The sequence below is a fragment of the Crinia signifera genome, unplaced genomic scaffold, assembly GCF_055691185.1.
Source record: "Crinia signifera unplaced genomic scaffold, ASM5569118v1 HAP2_SCAFFOLD_226, whole genome shotgun sequence".
Lineage (NCBI taxonomy): Eukaryota > Metazoa > Chordata > Amphibia > Anura > Myobatrachidae > Crinia > Crinia signifera.
In genome coordinates, this window is record NW_028142119.1 from 72,501 (window position 1) to 95,735 (window position 23,235).

Consider the following 23,235-nt stretch of genomic DNA (forward strand, 5'->3'; position numbering starts at 1 on the left):
CGCCATCAATTTTATTTTAAACAAACAAAATAACAGAAGGGGGGACATTATGGTGTTACCGTGTACCTATAACATATTTAAAAAGTATGCCTTAACCCAGTGGTGTCAAAGTCACGGCCCTACAGCTGTTGTGGAAGTACACATCCCTACATGCCCTGCCACAGATTTTATATAATGGATCGCTAAAATCTGTGGTAGGGCATGCTGGGAAGTGTAGTTCCACAACAGCTGGAGGGCCATGAGTTTGACACCACTGCTAAACCCCTTAATGCCCATTACATGTAATCACAACCCACCACCTAGCATCATGCCACACCTCTTCCCTTAGCCCAAAGCAGATTCATCTTGCACCTCCTCTCCCCTCCCTCACTCCCCCCCCCCCCCCAAGACATACTCTTCGCCAGTCGTGACCGAAGAGTGCACTCACATAGAATCGGTCGCAGGTGGGGGTACTGCAGCATCTGTCGGATAGGGCACCTCTCTCCTCCTCAGCGTCGTTCCCAGCAGCGTTGGGCTGTGTTCTCTGCCGCAGCGCCCTGGGGGCGGAGTTGGGGCAGCTGTCTCCCCGCCTGTATCCTTCCCGTCTATGTTGGGCGGTGTCCTGAGCAACGTCCTGGGGGTCCTCAGTGGCAGCAAGGTTTTAGTAGCATCCTGAAGGGGAGGGAAGAGGAGGAAAACATCCATATTTAAAAAAAAAAAATGCTGGTCTACAACAGTATGTAAAAATAGCGGCATAGTGAGTTTAGGAGAATCCTGTTCAAAAACTTGCAAAGAGATGGTGCCAGTGTGCACGCTCAGAGAGCAGATAAAGGGCGGGAAGGGGATTAAAAATAGGTCCTGGCATTTAAAGTACACAGGCCCACCTTGGTGTCAATAGTGTCAACACATTTGTGCGCGAGCGCTCAGGAAAAGAGGGTGTGGACACTCAAAATTGGCCTTGTGTAGTGTTCCACACCATATACCACTTCTACACATTCTGCAACAAAATAATAGACCCCATTATACTTGCCCCTTACACATTATGCCAAACGTATTGAGCCAAAATTCACATAATGCCACGCGGATTGAGCCAAAATTCACATAATGCCACGCGGATTATTCTTTATTCCCAGCGGTGGCAGGCGGCATTTCAAGGAAAAAAACCCTAACCCCATTGCACCTACCCCACACTGTCCCCCATCGCAGCAGCCCCACACTGTCCCCATCGCACCAGCCCCACACTGTAGTCTCCCATCACACCAGCCCCACACTGTCCCCATCACACCAGCCCCACACTGTAGTCTCCCCATTGCACCTGCTCCACACTGTAGTCTCCCCATTGCTCCAGCCCGCACTGTAGTCTCCCCATTGCAACAGCCCCACACTGTCACCATCGCACCAGCCCCACACTGTCTTTCATCACAACAGCCCCTTAAATTGTAAGCCATCAAAATGTCACCCTTATACTGTATGTAGAAATGGAGGAGGGCGGCTGGTGCAGCAGTAAACGGGAGGCCGAGGCAGCAGCGTGGGAGGGTGGAGGAAGGAGAGGCAGTCAGGACATGGTTGCAGCGGGGGTAGCCGGCGACATCATGCAGCAGTCTGACTGTACTCACCACCAGACGGTCCACACCAGGGCAGCGCTGCAGGGCTGACCAGTCTCCTCCTGTGGTCCAGGCGGCGCAGCTCCCGGAAGTACGCGTCCACTGTCCTGTGATCTGGAAGACGGGGCAGCTGGGAGGCGGCACACGCGGATTGGCTCCTCTGTCAATCACAGGTCATGTGTACATGTGTCCAATCCTCACAGACAAGGGCGGGCATACAGCCTATCTAGCAGGCAGCCCAGCCCTAGAAACAGAATGTATTCCTAAATCACTCACCAAGGTAACCCATTGTACTAACCTAGTGCACGCACTACTCGATTTGTCATACACTGTTCCCAAATCATAGTTTGATAAGCCGCGTGGTCGCATTGTCCCATTTGGGATGCTGCACCTTAGAAGGGACTAGGGTTGCACTGGCCTCTAGGGGTACAGAGGGAACCCCGCAGTGGACCCACCTCATCCTCTAGGGACCCTTATTCATACTGTGCAGCTGAATTATACATATGTTACATTATATGGCACAACACCGTGACGTTCAGTGTGCACGCAGGTGTGATACATCGGAGCGGCCCATCGCTTTATAAGGATTGTTGCGTTGTGTACCCAGCTTTAGAGAATAACTATAGAATTGTGCTAGATAATTAGTAGTCAATAAATAATATAAAGACCCCAGCAATTGTAACGCAGGTAATGAACTATACCTGTGTGCGCTTAGTAAGGTGCGCTAGTTAATCCACTAAGCTTCCAGATGCATCGGGCAGGTAAGCGATGTCAGGAGGCTGATTCTAATCGTGTAGTTGGGGTAGAGATTGTAGTATGTATTCCCACACACACGTGCGCAAACATACGTTGCTAAGGTTGGCGATCGATGGGCTGCATTATTATTATCATCCTTTATTTATATGCTGCACCAAGGGATCCAAAGCTACCAATACAAAGTACATTACAAATAGGCAAAACATCGATGGTTTGTGATGCTAGAGAGCTGCTGTTGGTAGATGCGGCCCATTGGGGGCAGTGCTAAGCTAAGGACTCTGCAAAAGATGGCAGAGAACCATCAGCCATCGATGGTTAACAACCAAATACATATTACTTTTTACGATTAGAGGAATGGAAGGAGAAACAAGGGGAAGACACTAGTTAGTCAAAAATGGTGGGGGAAGTAGGTGTTCTTCCCTACAGAAGGGACAACCATCAATGGGTGCAAACCATCGATGGCTCACTGTTTATAATTCCATACCATCAAGGTTTTTCACTGATCACACCATTGATAATTACCCCCGTGGGTGGCCATCCATTTGTCATATAGACAAGGATTATATATATACACTAGGTGATTCATCGCGCCCTACGGGCAGGGCCATCTTAACAACAGTGTGGGCCCCTGGGCAAAGCAATGCACTGGGGCCCTTACCCATTCTCCCCTCCTAGGGGTGGGGGGGTGCTTGCAGCAGCAGCTTTGATGTCCCACGGGTGGCAGGAGGTGCTCTATCTTCCACTCAACATGTAGGACCTGGAGCAGTAACTTCTGCTAATTACTCCTTTACTGCACAGGTGGTGGGAGGGTGAACACTAACGTGTGGAAGGGGGCACTGAGCTGAATGAAGGGTCCCTTGTAAATGACTTCCAGGGAGGTAGGGGGTGTTTTATACGCAGGGGAAGGTTGGATAACGGAGTGGGCTTAATATTCGTCATTTTCCGGTGGAAGGGCAGGTTGTTGACTGCAGATATCGCCATTATCTGGAAATAGATTTCTTAGCCTTCACTAGTATAAAAACCTAGAGTCCCAACTTTCAGGAGGTTCTGGGGACTTGGGGATCAGAGATCAGGAGCCAGAGCAATCCATTGACAAAAATATAAAACTGTACACCAGACGTTTGGAGCTGGAGCAGGGACCGGCTGCTGGAAGGCTGATATCTCTGGTTCTGGGCATGCTAGTGTCTTCAGAAAGGGGAGAGTCCCAGGTTTTGGAATATACTCTCAGAAAAACTCTATGTCAGAGAAAACCTGAGAAATATAACAGGGAATTGTAATTAACAGGTCGGATGTGGACTGCTGCTTTGAAGTTGGATATCTCCAGTTCCCCAGGGCCGATTTTCAAAATTCTGGTATCCCTGGAAAAAGGGGATCCTCAGCTATCAGAATAGGGCCCTTATACACCTGGGGCCCCTGGGCAAGTGCCCATTAAGCCCATATGAAAAGACGGCCCTGCCTACGGGCGCTCATCACACCGTCGTAAGGGGCTGCGCCCCCTTAATTTGTGAACATTTGTATATGAGAAAGATGGTTAGAATTGTATGAAAGATGGTCTGCATTGCAACTTGAGTTATAGGTGAAATGTGTTAAATAGAGAGCATATGATGTGGAAGGGGGTGTGTCTTGTTTTGTTTAATTAAAAAGCGGTTACAGAGTAAGATGTACATTGATAGTGTGGATGGTACAGTGACATTTGTGGGTGTGTGTGTGGGGGGGGGGGCTGTGTGTGCATGTTGTTTAGGTGTGTGTGTTCAATAGTATAGTAGGGTGTTTCTGAGTCAGCGGCTCCCACTGGCGGAGGTCACGACACAGGAAAAAAGGAGGCTGGGTAGTGATCGGGGGGTCCGTGAATTGCGGGAGGGGGGGGGGGGCACGGGGCGCGATAATTCACCTAGTTGGTTATATATTCGTGTAGAAGGATGGTAGGATGTTGCTGTCATTCAGAATGCATTTACATAAACAGTAATAGTAGCAGGTAAAGGTCTGACTTAAAACACCTACAGTGAAACAGAACAGGTGTTATATATTATACAAAGAATTGGTTGATGATGTGTAGGTGGACGTGCACATAGTTCATAGTTGTCACTGGAAAAAAATTGCTACAAGAAAAAATCAACACAGAAAGTTCAACACATGTGGCACTTCATCGGTGTCCATGTCGACACATGAGAATGAATATGAAAACATTCAAAAAAAAGAAAAATAAATCTTCAAAACTCATGTCAACCTTTTTCATTGTCGACCATAGCCGTGCCAGTGTTTTGCATGTGCCATTTAATCCTGGGGTTGCCGTGAATCGCGCGCGGGGGTGGGGGGGGGAGGGAGGAGGTGAGGGGTGTCCGCGAATCACGGGAGGAGGGGTCGTGGGTGGATGCCGAGAATTGCGGGAGGGGGGGATGCGGGGGGGGGGGGGTGTGGGTGCCGCGAATCGTGGCACCATGAACCGTGGGAGGGGGGGCCCGGGGGGTTGTCGCGAATCGTGGGAGGGAGGATCGTGGGAGTCACCGGGTGTGCTGCGAATCGCCACTAGAAAAAATCAGCACAGAAAGGTCAACACATGTAAATGTTGACATAAGTGTGGCACTTCATTGGTGTCCATGTCGACACATGAGAATGAATATGAAAACATTGAAAAAGTGAAAAATAAATCTTGTCAACCTTTTTCATTGTCGACCATAGCCATGTCAGTGTTTTGCATGTGCCATTTAATCGTGGGGATGCCGTGAATGGGGGGGGGGGGGGGAGGTGCATACCCAACATGACCCTCTCCAGGAGGGACACATTGCTCTGTTTCTGGACTTTCTTCTTAATTTATGGATTACCATCACCTGTGCTTAAACACCTTTCTTGTCAAGTACCCTGTTTAAAATGACAGGTGATGACAATCATAAATTAAGATGGAAGTCCACAAACAGAGCATTCTGTCCCTCCTGGAGAGGGTCATGTTGGGAGGTATAGAGGTGTGGGGCGCTCACCTGGTGTGTCTGGTGAGTAGTTGTGTCTTTGCTGTGTAACATGGAGAGGCAGAGGGTGTCTGGCACTGTCTGTGGGCTCACTGGGCTGGTTCTCTGTCATGTGAGTCAATCATGTGAGTCAGAGGCTCCACCCAGCGTTATAGCTCCAGACACACTTTGAGTGACAGATGTAGCCAAATATATAAGAGATATATAACCACACACAGGGATCAGCAGCCTCATAACTCCTCCTACTCCTTCCCTTAGCTCCCCCACCTCCTCCTCATCTACTCTCCATCCTCCGCTCCCTCCTACTCTCCTCTCCTCCCCCCCTCTCCTCCCCCACAACCTCTCTTCAGCTTCCCTTCCTCCGCTCCTCCTCTCCTCTGCTCCTCCTTTCCTCTGCTTCCCCTCCTTTCTTCTGCTTCCAATCCTCTTCACCCCTCCCCTGCTTTCCCTTCTCCTTGTCTCCGCTCCTCTTCTCCTCAGCTACCACATCTCTTTCCCTCCTCCACTACCCCTCCTCCTCCTCTCCTTTGCTTCCCTCCTGCTCACCTCATCTCCTCCGCACCCCCTCCCCTTCTCTCACTTCTCCGCTTCCCCTCTCTTCCTCTCCCCCTCCCCTCTTCTCCTGCACTTCCCCTCCTCCTCACCCCTCTCCTCTTCTCCTGCTCTCCCTTCTCCTCTCCTCCTCTACTCTCCCTCCTCTTACTCCTCCTCTTCTCTGCTCCCCTTCTCTCTCTCCTCCCCACCACTTTTCGTCGGAGGAGGAGGAGCATTTCAATCGCTGCTGATCATGTACCATGCAGCACCAATGACAAGAGGTACACAGTGCCTTCTGTGCTACTTCTCTACATGTCCGCTTCTCTCCTCCTCCACTCCTTTGCTCCTTCTCTGATCCCCCTCCTCCACTCCTTTGCTCCTTCTTCTCTGATCCCTCTCCTCCTTCCCCTCCTCCTCTCCCCAGCTCTCCCTTTCCCCTCTTTTGCTCTCCTCACCAATTTCCCCACACTTTTCTCTCTCTGACTGCCAGTGAACCTGTGCTGGGGTACAGGAAGAGAAGACCCAGCGCCGGGGAGATGGAGCAGGAAGAGATGACTAGCACAGAAGAAGAGAAAGTGCAGCAGACCCAGTCTGCCCAGGAGCAGGGGCAGCAAAATCATCGCTACCATCGCTGCTGATTGTCACAGGAGGTACCCAGCACCAGCTTGCACTGCGCTCCCTTCTCTGCACCTCCTCCATGCCTCCTCTCCTCCTCCTCTCCCCCTCTTCTTATCTGCTCCTGCTCTCTGTTCTCCCCTCCTCCTCAGCTCCCCAACCACCTCCTCCGCTCCCCCTCCTCCTTTCCTGTTTCCCCCTCCTTTCTTTTGCTTCCAATACTCCTCACCCCCTCCCCTACTTTCCTTTCTTCTTTCCTCTCACTCCTCAGCTCCCCTTCCTCTTCTGCTTCCCCTCCTCCTCTCGCTTCCCTCCTGCTCACCTCCTATACTCCGCACCCCCTCCCCTTCTCTGCTCCTCCACTCCCCCCTCCTCTCCTTCACTTCCCCTCCTCCATACCCCCTCTCCTTTTCTCTCTCTCCACCCTCTCTCTCTCTCTCCACCCTCTCTCTCTCTCTCCACCCTCTCTCTCTCCACCCTCTCTCTCTCTCTCTCCACCCTCTCTCTCTCTCCACCCTCCACCCTCTCTCTCTCCACCCTCTCTCTTTCCACCCTCTCTCTCTCTCTCCACTCTCTCTCTCGCCTCACCCTCTCTCTCTCTCTCTCGCCTCACCCTCTCTCTCTCGCCTCACCCCCCCTCTCTCTCTCTCTCTCTCGCCTCACCCTCTCTCTCTCGCCTCACCCTCTCTCTCTCTCGCCTCACCCTCTCTCTCTCGCCTCACCCTCTCTCTCTCGCCTCACTCTCTCTCTCTCTCGCCTCACCCTCTCTCTCTCTCTCGCCTCACCCTCTCTCTCTCTCGCCTCACCCTCTCTCTCGCCTCACCCTCTCTCTCTCGCCTCACCCTCTCTCCACCCACTCTCTCTCTCTCTCTCTCTCTCTACCCTCTTTCTCTCCACCCTCTCTCTCTCTCCACCCTCTCTCGCCTCACCCTCTCTCTCTCTCTCTCGCCTCACCCTCTCTCTCGCCTCACCCTCTCTCTCTCTCGCCTCACTCTCTCTCTCTCCACCCTCTCTCTCTCCCTCTCTCTCTCCACCCTCTCTCTCTCCCTCTCTCTCTCCACCCTCTCTCTCTCTCCACCATCTCTCTCTCCACCCTCTCTCTCTCTCTCCACCCTCTCTCTCTCCACCCTCTCTCTCTCTCTCCACCCTATCTCACTTCACCCTCTCTCTCACCTCACCCTCTCTCTCTCTCGCCTCTCTCTCGCCTCTCTCCCTCTCTCTCTCTCGCCTCACCCTCTCTCTCGCCTCACCCTCTCGCCTCACCCTCTCTCTCTCTCGCCTCACCCTCTCTCTCTCTCGCCTCACCCTATCTCTCGCCTCACCCTCTCTCTCTCCTCACCCTCTCTCTCTCTCTCTCCTCACCCTCTCTCTCTCTCGCCTCACCCTCTCTCTCGCCTCACCCTCTCTCTCGCCTCACCCTCACTCTCTCTCACCCTCACTCTCTCTCTCTCTCTCGCCTCACCCTCTCTCGCCTCACCCTCTCTCCACCCTCTTTCTCTCGCCTCACCCTCTCTCCACCCTCTCTCTCTCTCTACCCTCTCTCTCTCCACCCTCTCTCTCCCATTCCCAGCAGTCACCTCTCTGGTCACATCCCCCTGTGTTGCTGTATAATGCCCCAATCCCAGCAGTCACCTCTCCGGTCTCATCCTCTGGTGATACTGTATAATGTCTCATTCCCAGCAGACACCTCTCTGGTTACATTCTTCTGATGTTACTGTATACTGTCCCATACCCAGCAGTCACCTCTCCGGTCACATCCCCCGGTGTTACTGTATAATGTCCCATTTCCATCCCCCCGTGTTACTGTATAATGTCCCAATCCCAGCAGTCTTCTCTCCGGTCACATCCCCAGGTGTTACTGTATAATGTCCCATTCCCAGCTGTATCCTCTTAGGTCACATCCCCCGATGTTACTGTATCATGTCCCATTTACAGCAGTCACCTCCCCCGGTGTTACTGTATAATTCCACATTCCCAGCAGTCACATCTCTGGTCACATCCCCCGATGTTACTGTATAATGCCTCATTCCCAGCGGGCACCTCTCCGGTGTTACTGTATAATTCCCCATTCCAGCAGTCACCTCTCTGGTCACATCCCTCGGTGCTAATGTATAATGTCCCATTCCCAGCAGTCACCTCTCTGGTCACCCCCCCCCCCATTGTTACTGTATAATGCCCCATTCCCAGCAGTCACCTCTCCGGTCTCATCCTCTGGTGTTACTGTATAATGACCCATTCCCAGCAGTCACCTCTCCGGTCAAATCCCCTATTGTTACTGTATAATGCCCCATTCCCAGCAGTCACCTCTCCGGTCACATCCCCCGGTGTTACTGTATAATGTTCCATTCCCAGCAGTCATCTCTCTGGTCACAACCCCCGATGTTACTGTATAATGTCCCATTCCCAGCAGTCACCTCCCCCGGTGTTACTGTATAATGACCTATTCCCAGCAGTCACCTCTCCGGTCAGCAGCTGGATGATTTTGTTGGTGAGTTTCAGGATCTTATGGTCATTGTCTCTCTCATTTATCAATGAGTGAGGTTAAGGCACAGTCTTGGAATCCTGGGTCTTGATCCCTCTTCTGAACACATAGGGACGGCTGCTGCTGGGTGTCTCACATTCACCGTCCTTCTTCGGTGGCACATAATCCTAAGTGAGGAGAAAAATGTTAAATCAACTGCACTGATGGTATAGCAGCTCTCATAAATGCAAAGGTTCTGAGGGGTAAAAAAGAGCGATGGGATAAGTTTATACGAGTGACACCTGTAAAGTAAAAATGTATTAGTAAAATAATGTTTACACTCCTTTTGGAGGATGTGAGGTGAGAGAGGGAGATTGTCGTGCTGTCCCTACTAACCCTAACCTTACAGAGGCAGCGGTATTCCTCAGCTCAGTTGCTGTCCGCTTCTGGGTGGAATCTTCTGTTGCGGCTTTGGTCCCGGGGCGCGGCTTGCTGACGTCAGCGACTGGCGTGTCGGTACTTCGGGCAGCAGCAAAGTCTCCAACCTGTTTCATGCCTCGCTGGGCACTTTGTCAAGGTGGGGTGACTGATAGAAGTTGCTCCCTGTATGTAAGGAAATGAAGTAGAAATTCACATCCAATTTTAACATTTTGTGTATTTCAAAAATGTAAAGAAATAAAAAAAGTTTGGACATTTTCCGAGCAACAATCTGGTTGGAACAAATATTTTAACGACATTTTGGGTGTCACGAACGGTGAAACGGTGTCAAGGCATGCATTATATGTAATAGTAGAGTGCAAGACTAATAAAAACACTAATAAAGAGATTACATCTCCATATGTGCCAAAGTGGTTTGTGCAAAATGCTAGTGAACAGCTAATGAACCCAATACACCAATCATGTCCAAACTATGGCCCGCCAGCTTTTGTGAAACTGCAAGTCCCATCATGCCTTGCCACAGTTTTGCTATTAGGGAATACTAAAACTATGTCAAGGCATGCTGGGATGTGTAGTTTCAAAACAGCTGAAGGGCCACATTTTGGACATGCCTGCAACATACGCTCAGTGACAAACAAGCTTTAAAATCAAAGTCAATTGTTTGGTGACCCGACTCCCAGGCTGCACCTCACCTGGATTTCTCCTCGCACCCTTCACGCACAGTAGGGCAATAAGCTGCATCTAGTTTATTTAGGGCGCAAAAATGCAGCCGACAAGACCAGGGCAAGTGCTGCGAACAATTCATTAGCTCCCACTACATTAGGCAAGAGCTACGGGTGCACAAAACAATTGAATCACCATTATATGTTGTTTAGCACCTTACATAAATTATATATATATTTTTTATTATTATTATTTTAATATGCAGTACAGTAAGACCAGCAACCCTTACCACCAGCATAGCTCTGCCCCAACACTCATGAAGCACCGCCTACATGTTTTGATTGGCCCACAATCCAATCAGTCAAAGAAAATGGATCACCATCAATAGGTAAAAACATTGATGGTCATCCATTGCATAGTATGCCACAATCAATGGGCAGTTGCACTATTGTCATCAATTGCAAAGACGTCCATCCCTAAAGCTGTGCACACACAGTGCAAGTGAGCCTCTGCGCTAAGTTTGCAGTTAAGCACAGATGGCTCAGCATTGTGTGCTGAACAATCTGTCACGGCCAGTGTTCTCTGGTGTGAGAACACTGGCGATGACTAGATTTATAACTGGATGCAAATGTGTAAATCTAGTCAGGCAACAGCGACGCGCGGGACCGCGCAATCGTCATCACCAGAGGGTATACACGTGGAGTGATCCTTTTTTCATTTCTAAGCGATCTAGTCAGATCACTTAGAAATAAATGAGTTTTGGGGAAAGGGGAACGTGGGGCAATCAGTCGCACAGGTTTTATCAAAGCAGTATTGTTCTCATTTACCCTCAGTGTATTTGTACATCGGTTGGTTAACCGTGAGTAGGGAGGGTGTGCTACCACTGGACACAGGTTTGACAATTTTTGGAAAGAAGAGAAAGTATGTCTCTGTGTGGTGCACAGGTTATTAAGAAAGTAAAATTTAACTTTTATTTGGATATGTTTAAAAGAATGTAGCGAAATATAGACAGACAGTGACACATAAAGACACACACAGTGTAGGTTTAAAAAGGATAGAAATCCTTACTCAGTGTGATCCAACTCAATATCCTCCTAGATGTTGGTTAGATTCTATGTATTAGTAATAATGGTTTATTGTACAGTTTTCCACAGTGGAATTTTGTGCGTTTAAGTCGCCTATTACTGATCTGCTGGTAACAAAATTATCTGGGTTTATGTTCCCCTGTGATGTTACTGATCAGATTACTTCACATCACAAATAGGGTAGGCAATATGGTGCCCCGCGGGTCACCCCTCAAGCGGTGCGTGTCTGGTGAGATCTGCCACCTCTGCACCAGCACTGCGCGCCGCAAATGAGAGGGAGAGCCGCGTCAATGAGGACGTGTACCCTGCAGAGGAGCTCCGGCGTGTTAGAGTCAGCGCCGGAGATCTCCGTCTGTTAGGAGTCAGATCTGAGCGCTGCGGACGTCACGCAAGTAGCGCCTCTGACTGAGCGGTCCAGTGAGAACTGGCATACCGCTCCGACTAAACGATTTTAAGCTAATACAGATCAAAATACATGTAATAGGGATAGGGGAGAGGAGGAGAGCACACTGAGTGGACCTAGACACTCAGTGTGCTCTCCTCCTCTCCCCTACTTTCTCACTTAGAAATAAGCCTCATATCCCCCTGGGCGGGATGTATTAATGTACATCACTGACCCTCGTCTGCCAGCCGCCGCGATGCTACCGCATATGTACTAACATATGCGGCTAGCATCGGGTTGCGGTGACGGAGACCCCCGCGATACCTGTAATGTGGTGTGCGGGGGTCTCTGTCACATCCTGGCGGCTGTCAGTGTCCCCCTGCCTCTCCTCCTCCTCCCTACAGCCGGATGTCCTCCCGGCTGTGACACCTGCTGGGGGAGGAGGAGATCGATGGAGGACGGGAGGGGGGGGGAGGTCGCAAGGACGGTGGGCGGCGATAGAAGCCCATAGGCATCTATAGGGTATCGCCACCCAGAGGTGGCGATACCCTGCCAGGCGGAGACGGGGCGGACGGGTAATGGTACATAGGGAAATGCGGTAAAACCCCCGTTTTACCACATTTTCCCTTTAGTACATCCCGCCCCCTGTGTGTATGCCCCATTAGGATAGTAGATAATACAGTATACACTTTAGACTACAGTATAACTAATGTGACAATAATCCCTGTATAACATACCTCCCAACTTCTGTGTTGGGGAAATAGGGGGTGGGGCGTATGCAAATGAGGGCACAGCTTATGCTAATTAGCCGCGACCTCATTTTCATACGAGAATAGACGCGGTACTTGTGTAGTTTCACGGCCCCGGAATTGCAGAGGCTCGCATGCCGCTCTAGCTATGAAACTTGGCAGCCTGCCAGGTAGCGTAGCGCTGCGCGTGCCAAATGTAATGAAGTGTATCGTGTAAAAAACAGACAAACGGGGCTTAAAAACAAACAAACGGGGCTTATAAATCGCACACCCCGGCACATCGCAAACCCCGGCACACCGCTGGTGTTCCCAATGTAGACGCTAACTTATTTAGCGTCTCAATTCACACTCCCGGCACTTCGGCTTAGACGTGCGCGGACAGCGTTACGTAGTCAGTCAGGGAGCTACGCAGTTTGCGTAGTCAGTCAGCAGTAGCCCTGTATGAGACACTGAGGTGAATGTGTTCCTGAATCAGCCTCACTATCCACGCTCACCCGAAGCGTGGAGAGCCCCGCGAGGGGCGGCGGTACGCGTCCTACGACCTTTTCATACCCCCACTATCCACTTCGGCATGGAGTTGAGAATAGAATAGTGTGGCGAGCGCAGCGAGCCACAGAGCCCGAAGCGTGGCGAGCGCAGTGAGCCGCGCGAGGGGACACGCATACCTTCACAGCTATCTGCGTCCCCTCGCGGGCTTCACAGGTGTCAGCGTCCGCTCGCCACGCTTCGGGCTTACGCTGACACCTGTGAAGCCCGCGAGGGGACGCGGATAGCTGTGAAGGTATCAGCGTGCGCTCGCCACGCTTCGGGCTCGCTGCGCTCGCCACACTATTCTATTCTCAACTCCACGCTGACGTGGATAGTGGGGGTATGAAAAGGTCGTAGGACGCGTACCGCCACGCTTCGGGTGGCCGTGGATAGTTGGATTTACACGGTCCACAGCTGTGGCGTCCACTAGTGGCACTGAGGGTGGGTTTCAATAGTGTTCCCCTAGGGCCACCTAAATTTAAATGCTTTTGCGTCTAAATTTAAATGTACCCCTTCACCTAAGTAAATCCAGACGCATTTGCGTCTGGGTTTACAAGCCCCAACACCTTTGCGGCTTGCAAGGCGCCTGTATTCTAACGCTTTAGCGTCTGAATCCAGGCTTTCCGGCTTCTTAGCGGCTATCTATGTGACTCGAGATTCAAACGCAGTTGCGTCTGAATCTCGCGTACAGTTTAGAAGCGCCGGCATCGCTGTGCCGGGGTGTGCACTTTAACATACCCCCGTTGTCAGCGGTGCCCAGGCGCTGCCTATTTCACTGTGGAACTACAAGTGCCACAGTGACATTGACCTGTCAGCGCTGCTGCTGGCCGGCAGCTACGCTGTTTACATACAGCTAGTGCGGCACAAGCTCAGTCAGACAGAGCTAGAGCGGCACGCGCACGGTTAATCAGAGCCTCTGGCAGGCTGCCAAGTTTCATAGCTAGAGCGGCACGCGAGCCTCTGCACTTCCGGCGCCGTGAAACTACACAAGTACCATAGACGCTGTGCGCATGCGCACAGCATCTATTCTACTAGATTGGGGGTCTCCCAACTGCCACCCCCCGCAGCGGGACAATGCCTGCCGTGGGTGGGTAGGACCCGAAAATCGGGACTGTCCCGCTGTAATCGTGACAGTTGGGAGGTATGGTATAACCATCCAGCAAGCAATCCCGTACATGTACTTGGTGTCACCTGAACGCAGCAGTGATCCCAGCCTATATACAGTATGCCCAGTTTTCCTACATCTGCACTAATGGCTACGTGCAGTTTGCTAGCCTGTACGGTTTGGCGCACCTGTATCTCACCACATTGGCATGCCGGGCACATATTTACCATTACACTCACATGTGTTTATTATCATAGAACATAGCAAAGCGCGCATAGCTACTGCAGCAGAGAGAGAGAACATATGGTATACACACAGAGGCTTTCCATAGATTATAATCTGGTCTATATACACCTGTGTCACACTTTGGGAAAGCAGATAGATAATATACAGTGTATAATAATGCAGACAGCACTGGGGCTGAGATATTACAACCTGAGCCATAGAGTAGCGCTGCTGAGGATACACTGGTATGCCCATACACATAGATATCCCCAGTAGCACCATACAGCAGCCCTGTGGGAGTCACATACATGACCAACATACAGACTGAGCTCCAGTCCTCACCCACAGGTTGCTCAATGCTCAGGGGGTGTTCTGCACATGTGCACTTACCAGCCGCTTCTTCTACGCAGGGGCAGAGCGTCCATGGCGTCCCAGTCAGTGACTGCCTCCATCAGAGCAGCCGGGGCAGAGTGCTCATGTAGGGGGAGCAGCAGTGATGACGATGCAATATGTGCCAGGTGTAGTTCCAGCAGCTGCCAATAGGTGGCGATGGTGCGGCACAGCGTGAATGACGTCACTGCATTGTAGCTACGAGATACACGGACAGTCCGTGTATGAGTGGCTGGTACAGTGGCGTGTACCGTTAGTTCAGCGTCTGGGACAGCCACTCAGGCTGAGCCACCACGGGTTTGAATCCTCCTCCAGTGTCTGCTGTTTCAGGGGCGTGGGGTGTAGCGCCTTCGGATCCGGGAGCAGCCTGAGTTTTTGACTCATCCACTGATACCACAATATTTTCTGCTCAAACTACATAATATTAATAATTAGCCACCATATATAACCAGGAGGAATAACTTTAAGTGGGGGCAGGACGGAGACTGTGTACAGACCAATTACCATTACGGCTGCTCTGATGGAGGTAGTCACTGACTGGGACGCCATGGACGCTCTGCCCCTGCGTAGAATATACAGTTTATTCATTGGCACAAAACAGCAAAATAGGTTAAAATTAAAAAAGTGCATTAAGAAAAAGTGAATAGAAATTGGAGCTGTGTGTCCGTGTCGCTGTACACTTATACAGTGCCCGTGTCAGCAGATTTCCACATACACAATTTTCTTTAATAACTCATGTCGACCTATTCCTGTGTTGACCTTTTTCATGCAGCCTTTTGGATTGTGTCGACCATTTTCAGCGTCAATTTAAACCAGGTCGATCTTTTTCATATGTAGACCTTTTCACTGCAGACCAATAGATCTAATTACTGTTGACTTAATGACCCTCACCCCTGGTCACAGCATCTATAAACTGTTATGTAGGACAGGAGACAAGTCCCGAAAACGAATAGCATTCCTCCCAACTGTCCTGATTACAGTGGTACGGTCCCGCTATTTGGAGCCTGCCCTGATGTCCCTTGAGGGGAGGTGATCATGGCTGCTCTGCTTTGTGGGGCAGCCGGTGATTGCTGGATAGGTGCAGCAAGGAGAGACGGGGCTGGGTACGCTGGCAAAGAAGATGGAAAACCCGGGGCCTCGATGCCCGGTCCCGCCCCCGTTGCACATAGCCCCACCCCTTTCCAGGGCCAGCTGCATGCAGGTCCCACTGATCTATTGGTAAAAGTTGGAAGGCATGTTTGATGTTCTGTGTATACAATACATTCCTTTTTCTTTTTTAATAGTAGGATCGGCAGCAATTAGCTGTATGCTCTGGCCTTCGTCTGCGGATCTTCACCTCCAATGAAGTGTATGGCCTTTGTCAAACATACATAAAAAAAAAAAAAAAATGATACCCGATCTATTGTCTGCGGGCGCGGCCTGACGGGCAACCCGTACAGACAGACGTGATTCTAGTCTGGCTCTAAACACAGATATTTCTCCATTCCCTGGAGAGAAATTGGCCTCACACTCCTTGCTGAAACAGGTAAGGATCATATGGTCGACCTAAAGATTGTCGACAGTCATTAGGTCAACATACTGCAAGGTTAACAGGTCAACAGGTCATTTGGTCCAAAAAAGCATTAGGTCGAAATGGTCTAGCTCAACATGGGGTTTTGTACTTTTTTTTTTTACCCGAATGCCGACACAGTCAACATGGACACAGGATTAAGTGCACCGCATCCCCTCGCATGTCTGGCTGTGCTTGGCACTCTATGTTATTCTCCTACCACACCCTAGTGCAGGCATTCCCAACCACGGTCCTCAAGGCACACCAACATTACAGGTTTTAATGATATCCAGGCTTGAGCACAGGTGACTTAATTAGTACCTGTGATTTGGATTAATCCATCTGTGCTGAAGCCTGGATATCACTAAAACCTGCACTGTTGGTGTGTCCTGAGGACCGTGGTTGGGAACGCCTGCCCTAGTGGATGGTAGGGCATGAAATTCCGCCTGTCAGCACATGTCGGCTCAAAAAAAAAACCAAAATTCCAGTGAAAAACCCAGTCGACCTAGACCATGTTGACCTAATGACCTGTCGACCTAGACCCATGTCGACTTTGCAGTATGTCGACCTGATGACTTTCGACCATCTGATACCGCTGATACCGGTTAATAGATAGAGGTTATCAATCCGCACGGCCTGTAATTGGTATAGCTATCTCACCCCTGCATTACTATATTAAGTATCAATTGGTAATGGGGGAGGCGCACCCAGGAATATGTATTAGACTTGGAAGCAAAGAAAGATAAAGTATTCCTACAAGGGGCAATCTAGGTTAGCATATATTAATGTTCTGATTAATGTTATAGGTACATTAATAAAGTGACCCAAGAAACAGAGAATTGGCTAAAACATGATGTTTATTGATTCATTTATTAAGGACAGCGAAATATTAACCCCTTCCCGACATTTGACGTACATTTACGTCATGGCCGGGATGTTCTTCCCGACACATGGCATAAATGTACGTCACGACTTTAAACTGTCACTGCGTCTAGAGACGCAGTGACAGAGGGACGATGTCTGCTGTCCCTGACAGCAGACATGTCCCTGCATGCCCAGGGGGGGCTGCGATGCCGCCCCCCCGTCGGCGATCGCTGTGATTGGCTGTTCAGTGTGAACAGCCATTCACAGCGGTTTCCTGTGTTACCAGCGAATCAGACGCTCGGTAACACAGGTGTCAATCACCGCCGGGCGTCAGGGGGCATGAGGGGGTCATCGGTGACGATGACACCTCACCCCACCCTCACCCCACCTGCCCCCAAGGCTGTGATTGGTCCGTCGGACCGACAGCCAATCACAGCCAAGGCGCGACATTTAAACTAACGGTGACTGCGCTGCAGACGCCATTCCGGTCTGGAATAGCGTGCAGAGCGGTCACCGTGCCTATCTGCCGTGATACTGACCTGATCCTTGCTAATACTTACCTGATCCTTGCAAATACCTTACCTGATCACCTGATCACTGCTTGTAGCGTGCTGGACGCTTCCTGGATCTGACTTCTTGGGACTTCCTGCTGCTGCTGCAGTGTGATAGAGAGATAGAGAGATAGAGAGAGAGATAGAGAGAGATAGAGAGATAGTGACAGAGAGAGCTATATTTTGTGTCTGCTACCCCCCCTTTTTGGGGGTGCAGGTTTTTTTTATATATAAATAACTGTCAGTGCTGCTGCTGCAGTGTCATAGAGTGATAGATAGTGATAGATAGTGATAGATAGTGACAGATAGAGAGATTTGTGTCTGCTACCCCCCCTTTTTGGGGGTGCAGGTTTTTTTTTATATATATAACTGTCAGTGCTGCTGCTGCAGTGTCATAGAGTGATAGATAGTGATAGATAGTGAGAGATAGAGAGATAGAGAGAGATAGTGACAGAGAGTGATAGAGAGTGTATATTTTGTGTCTGCTACCCCCCCTTTTTGGGGGTGCAGGTTTTTTTTTATACATATAACTGTCAGTGCTGCTGCTGCAGTGTCCTAGAGTGATAGATAGTGATAGATAGTGATAGATAGTGATAGATAGTGAGAGATAGAGAGAGATAGTGACAGAGAGTGATAGAGAGTGTATATTTTGTGTCTGCTACCCCCCCCCCCCTTTTGTGCTGATCAGTATATCTGTGCTGATCAGCAACTTTTTGGGGGCGCAGGGTTTTTTTTTTTATATATACCTGTCAGTTGCTGCCAGTTGCACTGTCAGTTGCACCAAAGGTTGTGCACCTGCTGCCCCTCACTGGTAATCAGTGTCGCATCACTGATCACCTTTTTTTTTTTTGAGAGTGCTGTGGGGTCTTTTTTTAATTTTTTTTTTACACACACTGTGATTTTGTGGGTGTCCTGTGGCCACTGTGCGCTGATCAGTGACGTACATCACTGATCAGCTTTTTCGGCACAGGGTTGATCTATTTTTTTTTTTTTTTGATCAAATTCCTGTTGCCTTTGAGCGCTGTTCAGTGACGGACGTTACTGACCAACATCTGTGCTCAATTTTTGGCGCAGGACCTTTTTTTTTTTTTTTTAACCCCTTCAATTTTTTTTTTTTTATTGGGATCAAATTCCTGTATAAAGTATTTTTTTTTTCTGCACTACATACACACTACACACTACATACCCCCCGGGTTGAAATAAAGTTTGTACCCCCCCCTACACTATACACGTGTTGAAACATTTCACTACCAGTAAAACAAAAATAAAAATGGTATCCCAAATGTCATCCCAAATGTCATCCCAGTCATCCAGAAGAATGTATTCAGCGGAGGAGGCATATGCCATGCTTGCCTCTGACTCTGACACAGCCAGTGATGCAAGCGGGGAATTTGAAGGATTTGTCTTAAGCTCCTCTTCCTCCTCTGGTGATGAGGGACCCCCTCAAAGACGCCCCCGTAGAGCAGCTGAGACCCCCCCAATAATTGATCTCGTATGGACCCCACCACCAGACAATTTTGTGCCCCAGGTTCCTGAGTTTTTGGCCATGCCAGGAATCCAATTTGATTCCACAGGTCTCAGAGAAATTGACTTTTTCAAATTATTTTTCTCTGATGATTTTATAAATTTAATGGTGGACCAAACTAATTTATATGCCCAGCAGTTTATTGCTCAAAACCCCACGTCATCATTTGCTAGGTGGACCCCTGTAGATGCAGTAGAGATGATGACGTTTTGGGGTCTGGTGTTTCATATGGGCATAGTAAAAAAGCCAGAAATTAGGCAATATTGGAGTACAGATGTTCTGTACAGCACCCAATTTTACCGTATGGCCATGCCCCGGGCTCGATTTGAGACGATCCTTACATTTTTGCATTACAACGATAATGCACAGTGCCCTCCCAGAGATGATCCCACCTTTGACCGGCTATTCAAAGTCAGGCCGGTCATTGATCATTTCAGTGCCAAATTTGCAGAGATGTACATCCCTGAAAAATTTATTTGTATTGACGAGTCCCTTATACATTTTAAAGGAAGGGTTAAATTCCGCCAGTACCTTCCCAGTAAGAGGGCAAGGTATGGCATAAAAATGTATAAGCTGTGTGAAAGCACCTCAGGGTACACCCACAGGTTTAGGGTATATGAAGGGAAGGATTCAAGAATTGAACCGCCAGAATGCCCCCCCTCCCTCGTAGGTGTTAGTGGAAAAATTGTCTGGGATTTAGTGCACCCCTTCCTGGATAAAGGTTATCACCTCTATGTGGATAACTTTTACACCAGCATCCCCCTGTTTAAGGCCCTTGGTTCAAGAGGTACAGCAGCTTGCGGTACTGTGCGCAAGAACCAAAGAGGCCTCCCAAAAACGCACATTGCCCAAGTAATGAGAAGGGGTGAAAGCAGGGGAATATGCACCGAAAATATGTTGTTGGTCAAATATAAGGACAAGAGGGATGTCCTTATACTGACAACAATTCACGGAGACAGTACCACCTCCGTCCCTGTACGAGGTACCAGTACCCACACCTCCAAACCTAATTGTATCCTGGATTACAATAAGTACATGGGCGGAGTGGATCTTTCAGATCAGGTACTGAAGCCGTACAGTGCCCTGCGGAAAACAAAAATCTGGTACAAGAAGCTGGCCGTGTATATCATCCAGATGGCACTGTATAACGCTTACGTGCTATTCCGTTCTACCGGCCAGAGGGTGACATTTATGCACTTTCAAGAGGAAGTCATAAAGGGCCTAATATTTGGGAACCAGCAGGCAGAGGGCCCCAGTACTTCTAGTACTGGCCCCCGTATTGTACCAGGGCAGCATTTTCCTGATGAAATCCCCTCCACTGGAAAAAAGGGCAGGACACAAAAAAGGTGCAAAGTTTGCTATAAAAAGGGAATAAGAAAGCAAACTATTTTCCAGTGTGACACTTGCCCCGACAAACCCGGCCTATGTATAAAGGAGTGTTTTAAAATATACCACACATCTATGGATTATTAGGTTCATAATTTCACCGTGCTTCGGGGGTCTTGCTAATGCGACATAGCACCCACCAAAATTCCACCAGAATCTGAGCTGCAAAATCCAAAAATCACTCCTTCCCTTCTGAGTCCTGCCATGCACCCAACTGGTATTTTTCGGTCACATGTGAGACATTGCCGTACTCGGGAGAAATTGGGGCACAGATTTTGGGGTGCTTTTTCTCCTTCATACCTTCTGAAAATGAAAAATTTTGAGCCAGAACTGCATTTTTGTGTAAAAAAATGTAATTTTTCATTTTCACTGCCCAGTTGTATCAAAATTGGTGAAACCCCTGGGGGTTTGAAATGTACACTATACCCCTAGATGAATTCCCTGAGGGGTGTAGTTTGCAAAATGGGGTCACTTGTGGGGGGGTTCCACTGTATTGGTGCTTTGGGGGTCTTGCTAATGCGACATAGCACCCACCAACATTCCACCAGAATTTGTGCTGCAAAATCCAAATATCACTCCTTCCCTTCTGAGTCCTGCCACTTTTTGGTCACACATGAGGCATTGCCGTACTCGGGAGAAATTGGGGCACAGATTTTGGGGTGCTTTTTCTCCTTCATACCTTCTGAAAATGAAAAATTTTGAGCCAGAACTGCATTTTTGTGTAAAAAAATGTAATTTTTCATTTTCACTGCCCAGTTGTATCAAAATTGGTGAAACCCCTGGGGGTTTGAAATGTACACTATACCCCTAGATGAATTCCCTGAGGGGTGTAGTTTGCAAAATGGGGTCACTTGTGGGGGGGTTCCACTGTATTGGTGCTTTGGGGGTCTTGCTAATGCGACATAGCACCCACCAACATTCCACCACCAAAAATCACTCCTTCCCTTCTGAGTCCTGCCATGCACCCAACTGGTATTTTTTGGTCACATATGAGGCATTGCCATACTCGGGAGAAATTGGGGCACAGATTTTGGGGTGCTTTTTCTCCTTCATACCTTCTGAAAATAAAAAATTTTGAGCCAGAACTGCATTTTTGTGTAAAAAAATGTAATTTTTCATTTTTACTGCCCAGTTGTATCAAAATTGGTGAAACCCCTGGGGGTTTGAAATGTACACTATACCCCTAGATGAATTCCCTGAGGGGTGTAGTTTGCAAAATGGGGTCACTTGTGGGGGGGTTCCACTGTATTGGTGCTTGGGGGGTCTTGCTAATGCAACATAGCACCCACCAACATTCCACCAGAATCTGAGCTGCAAAATCCAAAAATCACTCCTTCCTTTCTGAGTCCTGCCATGCACCCAAATGGTATTTTTTGGTCACATGTGAGGCATTGCCGTACTCGGGAGAAATTGGGGCACAGATTTTGGGGTGCTTTGTCTCCTTCATTCCTTGTGAAAATGAAAAATTTTGAGCCAGAACTGCATTTTTGTGTAAAAAATGTAATTTTGCATTTGCACAGCCCAGTTGTATCAAAATTGGTGAAACCCCTGGGGGTTTGAAATGTACACTATACCCCTAGATGAATTCCCTGAGGGGTGTAGTTTGCAAAATGGGGTCACTTGTGGGGGGGTTCCACTGTATTGGTGCTTGGGGGGTCTTGCTAATGCGACATAGCACCCACTAAAATTCCACCAGAATCTGAGCTGCAAAATCCAAAAATCACTCCTTCCCTTCTGAGTCCTGCCATGCACCCAAATGGTATTTTTTGGTCACATGTGAGGCATTGCCGTACTCGGGAGAAATTGGGGCACAGATTTTGGGGTGCTTTTTCTCCTTCATACCTTATGAAAATGAAAAATTTTGAGCCAGAACTGCATTTTTGTGTAAAAAAATGTAATTTTTCATTTTCACTGCCCAGTTGTATCAAAATTGGTGAAACCCCTGGGGGTTTGAAATGTACACTATACCCCTAGATGAATTCCCTGAGGGGTGTAGTTTGCAAAATGGGGTCACTTGTGGGGGGGTTCCACTGTATTGGTGCTTGGGGGGTCTTGCTAATGCAACATAGCACCCACCAACATTCCACCAGAATCTGAGCTGCAAAATCCAAAAATCACTCCTTCCTTTCTGAGTCCTGCCATGCACCCAAATGGTATTTTTTGGTCACATGTGAGGCATTGCCGTACTCGGGAGAAATTGGGGCACAGACTTTGGGGTGCTTTGTCTCCTTCATTCCTTGTGAAAATGAAACATTTTGAGCCAGAACTGCATTTTTGTGTAAAAAATGTAATTTTGCATTTGCACAGCCCAGTTGTATCAAAATTGGTGAAACCCCTGGGGGTCTGAAATGTACACTATACCCCTAGATGAATTCCCTGAGGGGTGTAGTTTGCAAAATGGGGTCACTTGTGGGGGGGTTCCACTGTATTGGTGCTTGGGGGGTCTTGCTAATGCGACATAGCACCCACCAAAATTCCACCAGAATCTGAGCTGCAAAATCCAAAAATAACTCCTTCCCTTCTGAGTCCTGCCATGCACCCAAATGGTATTTTTTGGTCACATGTGAGGCATTGCTGTACTCGGGAGAAATTGGGGCACATATTTTGGGGTGCTTTTTCTCCTTCATACCTTCTGAAAATGAAAAATTTTGAGCCAGAACTGCATTTTTGTGTAAAAAAATGTAATTTTTCATTTTCACTGCCCAGTTGTATCAAAATTGGTGAAACCCCTGGGGGTTTGAAATGTACACTATACCCCTAGATGAATTCCCTGAGGGGTGTAGTTTGCAAAATGGGGTCACTTGTGGGGGGGTTCCACTGTATTGGTGCTTTGGGGGTCTTGCTAATGCGACATAGCACCCACCAACATTCCACCACCAAAAA

General features: G+C 48.9%; 1 long non-coding RNA gene across 6 annotated transcripts in view; it reads right to left on the minus strand.

The window, feature by feature from the left end:
* Positions 1–14,908, minus strand: part of LOC146054254 (uncharacterized) — a 61,206-nt gene extending 46,298 nt beyond the window's left edge. For 3 of the 6 annotated variants that reach the window (XR_014468179.1, XR_014468180.1, XR_014468176.1), the window contains exons 1-3: positions 9,315–9,648; positions 8,909–9,100; positions 428–651 (exon numbers count right to left, since the gene is read on the minus strand). This is a non-coding gene — a long non-coding RNA (uncharacterized LOC146054254). Of the gene's footprint in view, positions 1–427; positions 652–1,595; positions 1,744–8,908; positions 9,101–9,314; positions 9,649–14,477 lie in introns of those variants that run through there. The other 3 variants (XR_014468177.1, XR_014468178.1, XR_014468181.1) reach the window with 3 other exon arrangements.
* Between the last annotated feature and the right edge of the window lie 8,327 nt (positions 14,909–23,235).